The following is a 5723-nucleotide window of genomic DNA, read 5'->3' on the forward strand; positions in this document are numbered from 1 at the left end:
TCTCTCAAATAAATACACTTAAAAAAAAAAAAGGAAAAACAAAACAAAACAAAAAATAATGACCTAAACAATATAAAGGTTGTTTTTCCACCCCTGAGACAAAGGAGGTAGGCTAATGCCTCCACAGTGGCTACAGCTCCTTCCTTCTGTGCTTCTCCATCCTCGCGGGTATCACGGTCCATGATGGCGGCCTGAGCTCTGGCTACCACCTCTGTACTCTAGATGGCAAGAAGAATGAGAGTGAGGATATGCCCCTTCTTCTTCCATCCTCTGAGGCAGAACTTATTTACCTGGCTTCACTAGAGTGGCCTGTGGGCAGTTGTCCACATGTCTGGGGCTCTAAGGACTAAACTGGAAACTCAGTGCTGGGTTTCCTCAACACAGAGGTGGCAGCTCTGGGAGCGGTTGGATTCCCCAATGAGAGTGTCCCCACCCCCCCATCCCCACTCCGAGGCCTGGAAATGAGGATGGGCAGAGGAAGGGAAGTCCACAAGACTGGAGGGAAATACGGAGAGCACAGTGTCAAGGAGAAAATTGCAATCGACAGTGACCAGTGCTAAAAGTGAGGCACCCAGGAAGACGTCATGGAAAATGACAACAAAGATGCCCCAAGCATCAGTCCCTCCATTTAAGCAACCATTAAGCTGGCAAACACTGATAGAATCAGCTTTTTTCGGAACGTTGGAATCTAATAAAAAAAAAAAAAACAACCCTAGAGCAAGCAGGGTAATGATTAATGAAGAAAGAAGCCTCTAAATTCAGTAAGAAAATGTTGCAGCATTTTTTGCTTACCTGCCTACCATCTCCCATTCCCCAGCTGAGCAACAGCCCAGAGGACAGTAGCCTGAATCCCTGGGGCCCTGATATGGACTTTGTTTTAAAAGTGTGGCTGTGCATTTTGACCAGGCTGGCAGTTCTCTGAAGGATCTGACCTTTGCTTCATCGCCTGGCTGGAGCAGCTCCCCAGGTGGCATCTGTTGAAAACATTTAAAGACATACTACCCATAGCTGTCTGGGGCAAGTGAGGGCAGAGGGGGTAGGCAGCCGAGAAACCAGAAAGGCTGGGGAAAAGGAGACTGAGGACGAAAACACTGGGGAAGCAAGGTCTCTGAAGGGCTACTTCATATACCAGGGAGCCCAGAGTGTAAAGCATATGCTGAGGGCCAGACACATGCTCAGAAGATACCTGAGAGGACCCTAGGCTTTCACCTTTGGTTGATCTCTGGGCCCATGCAAGCAGGAAGTAAGGGCTAAGGCAGAGTGGCAGGTGTCCTGGCTAAGTGAGCAGAAATGTCCAGCTCAGAGGCAATCTGAAAAGACCAAGAGAGTTTTCTTTTAGTTGTTTAGTTGTTTAGTTTCTTTTAGTTTTTAGTTGTTTTGTTTTGTTGTTTGTTTTTGGTCTTGTTTTTTGGCTCCAGGTGTTTAAAGAAATCTGTGTTTGGTCAGTGGTTGACTGATGAGATAACAGAACAGACTTCAGTGACCACGCATGATAAGGAATACAGTCTCCAAAAAATAGTTTGGAAATGTCAGTAAACAAACAGATGACTGTAACTCCTAATCAGAAATAACAGTGAACCTTCCAAAGGAGGAACAGAATCTAATTTCTATAGTTATAGTACTCAAGATTTGCAATTTTCAACAAAGAGTTACAAAGCAAACAAAGAAAAAGCATGACTCATTCAGAGGAAAAGACATGGACAGAAACCATACCTGAAGAAGCCCAGATATTGGACTTGCCAAGAACAAGACTTTAAATGAACTGTCTTAAATATGCTGAAAGAGCCAAAGGAAACTTTGGACAGAGAACTAAAGGAAGCCAGAGAACAATCAAAATATATACCAACAGAAGATATCAACAAAGAGCTAGAAATCATTAAAAGGAACCAAATAAAATACTCTGGAGTTGAAACTGAAACATTTCAATACAACAATTGAAATGAAAAATTTGAAAAGCTCAACAACACTGACAAATCCTTAGGTAAACTAAGAGAAAAAAGAAGATGCAAATAATTAAAGTCAGGAATGAAAGTGGGGACAATACTCTAACACTTGCAGAAGGAAAAAGGATTATCAGAGAATCCTATGAACACTTGTGCACCAACAAATTAGACGACTTAGAAGACAGGAACAAATTCTTAGAAACACACAAATTATCAAAAATGACTCAGGAAGAAAGAGGAAATTGGAGCAAGCCTATTTAAAAACAAACAAACAAACAAAACCCAAAATGAGATTGAATCATGGATCAAAAATCTCCCCAAAGGCAAGATCAGACGCTTCTCAGGGTGAATTCTATGACACCCTTAAAGAAGAATTGATAAAAATCCTCAAACTCTACCAAACTCTACTCTTTGTTTTCCAAGTTAGGGGCTGAAATTCAACCTCTCACTACAGTACAACACTGAATGCTCTCAAAACAGCAACAAACCAGGCTGGGTAGTCCTTCCTTAAGGATTCTGCAGCGGGCACTCATGTGTTAGTTAGAGTTGGAGTTTGTCATGATCCTTAAGTGCCCTTCCCTTTTAAAGAACTTATTATTTTATAATTTTGTTCATTGTAATTCATTTCCCTAATGTATCAAGGATCATTATTTGTAGATTATTTTGTCTGTCAACATGCTGGCCCACCCCATTTCCATCTTGGGTTAGCTTGCATTGAAGCAGACTTTTAAAAATATTTGGTTTCTCCTATTTGTCTATAGCTAATTGATTTCTGGCAAGGGGGCCAAGGCCATTTATTGGCGAAAGGGCAGTATCTATATTTATTTATTTGAGATGAAAGCAGAGTTTATTGAAAAAAACGTATACATAGTAAAACCTTGGTTTGCAAGCATAATTCATTCCAGAAACATGCTTGTCATCGAAAGCACTTGTATATCAAAGCAAATTTCAAGAACCATTGGCTCAGTTGTGATCATGTGACATTCAGCGTCACATACTACTCATATTGCCAGGTATCGCTCATTTATCAAGTTGAAATTTCTGAGAAATGTTTACTTGTCTTGTGGAACACTTGTGGAACAAGTTACTCATAATGCAAGGTTTTACTGTATATATGGAGAGAGAGAGAGAGAGAGAGAGAGCGAGAGAGAGAGAGAGATACTGATGGAGAATCCTGGAGAGTCATGAAGGAAAAGAGCACGAGTCTAGTCTCTACTTGGGGTCTGGGGTTTTTATTGGCAATTATGAAGGACAGTCTCTTTAACAAAGGGTACTACTGCACAACTGGATATCCATATGCAAAAGAATAAAGCTGGTCCCAGGCCTCACACCATAATACAAGAATTAAATCAAAATGGATCAACCACCGAAATACAAGTGCTCTTATAAAACTCTTAGAAGAAAATATAGAGATAAAAGTTCATGGCTTTGGGTTTGATGACAGACTGTTAGATATGACACTGCACAAGCAAGGAAAGAAAAAAATTGATCCCCTGGATTTAATAAAAACTAAAGGCATTTGTGCAGTAAAGGACATTATCAGAAAGTCAGAAAAGACAACCCGAGGAATGGGAGAAAAGATTTGCAAACTGTTTATCTGATAGGGAGCTGGTATCCAGATAGGGAAAGAACTCACACTGCTCCACAACAAAAAGATAACCCAATTTAAAAATGGGCAAAGGACTTGAATAGATGTTTCTATTAGATGTTTTCTATTAGATGTTTCTCCCAACAAGCACACGAAAGACGGTCACCACCACTAATTAACGGTGGTACCAGAATGAGGTACCCCTTCATATGCACTAGGAAGGCAATAATAATGATGATGATGATAATTATTATTCTATTATTGTCTAAATAAAAAATAACGGCATTGGATGGTATGGAGAAACCGGAACACTCTATTGATTGCTGGTGGGAATGTAAAATGGCTCATCCTCTGCAGAAAACAGTTTGGTGGTTCCTCAAAAAGTTAAACATAGAGGTTGGTTAAGCATCCGACTCTTGATGTCATCTCAGGTCTTGATCTCAGGGTCATGAGTTCAAGCCCCGCAAAAAAAAGTTACACATAGAATTTCCATATGATCCAGAAATTCAACTCCTAGGTATGTACCCAAAATCACTGAAAAAGGTACTCAAATATATGTACACACGTTTACAGTAGCACGACTGATCATAACCAAAAGGAGGAAACAGCCCAGATGTCCATTACCGAATGGATGGATATACAAATTCTGGCACATACACACACTAGAATATCGTTTAGCCGTAAAAAGGAATGAAGGCAAATAGGTACCACGACGTGGATGAATCTTGAAAACATTATGCTAACGAAAGAGGCCAGACCCAAAAGGTCACATACCGTATGATTCAATTTTTTGAAATGTCAAAATAGGTAAATAAATCCATAGATAAATCCACCGAGATAAAAGTAGCTTGGTGGTTGCCAGAGACTGGGGGAGAGGGGATCAGAAGAAACTAAATAACAAGCGGGAAGTTTTGGGAGTGATGGAAAGATTTTGGAACTAGGTGGAGGTGGCTGGGATTTCACAACACTGTGAATGTACTAAATGCCATTGTACACTTTAAACTTATTTATTTTTATTTTATTATTATTTTTCTATTTGAGAGAGTGCATAAGCAGGGGAGAGGGGCAGAGAGAGAGAGAATCTCACGCTGAGCATGGAGTGGTACTTGGGATTGGATCCCACCACCATGAAATCATGACCTGAGCCAGATCAAGAGGCAGAGGCTTAACCAACTGAGCCACCCAGGCGCCCCTCCCCAATTGTACACTTTAAAAAGGTTAATGTAATGTTATGCGAATTTTACCCTAACTTACAAAAACGAGGGGTGCCTGGGTGGCTCAGTGGGTTGAGTGGCAGGACTCTTGATTTTGGTTCAAGTCATGATGCCATGGTTGTGGGATCGAGCCATTTTGGGGTTCTCTCCCTCCCTCTCTGCTCCTCCCCCCTCGAAGTAAATAAATAAACATTAAAAAAAAGGAAGCCACTCAGAAATGTCACAGTATGGACAATCTCAGCTCACCCTGTGGACCCCCAAATCCAGAATTCTTAGGCCAATTCTCAGGTCATCGGTAGCCATATCATTCCCCAACAATTTTGTCTAGAGCTCCTGGTGGCTCTGAGGCTCTAGAAAACAGAGCAGGAAAATTCTCAGAATGTTAGCTCACCCCGGGCCACTAGTGCTCCCTTATTGTGAGTAATGCCGGGGCGGGGGTTGGGAGGGCGGAAGGGGGAGACGCGGGGACCTAACACCACAAGGAAAGATGCCCCTCGAGCAAATGAGCTAAGGTCCCCGCAGAGCTGCCAGACACCTGTGAGATCACAGGTCTTCCCGTCACTCCTAAGGTCAGCGCCCTGTCCTATGCCAGGTTATACCTCGGCATCCCCACGGCGCCACCCCGGCAGGCCGGCCCCCGGCGCGCCCCGAGAACCCCACCTCCGCCTCCAGCGCGCCAGGCTCCGGGGGGGGGGGGGGGGGGGGGGGGGGGGAGGAAGAGGGCGGGCCCGGGGGCGGGGCGAGCCAGGGCCCCGGCCGGAGCCGGGGGCGGAGCCGGAGCCGGGGAGGAAACGGGGGCGGGCCAGGGGGGCGAGCAGAGGCCCGGGCCGGAGCCGGGGGCGGAGCCAGAGTCCGGGGTGGAGGCAGGGCCGGGGCCGGGCCGGGGGCGGGGCCGAGGCCGGCGCTGGGGGCGGCCCGAAGCCGGAGCCGGGGAGGAACCGGGGGCGGAGCCAGGGGGGCTGGGAGCGGACTGGAGGC

This window comes from Panthera uncia, chromosome F1, assembly GCF_023721935.1.
Source record: "Panthera uncia isolate 11264 chromosome F1, Puncia_PCG_1.0, whole genome shotgun sequence".
In the NCBI taxonomy this organism is placed as follows: domain Eukaryota; kingdom Metazoa; phylum Chordata; class Mammalia; order Carnivora; family Felidae; genus Panthera; species Panthera uncia.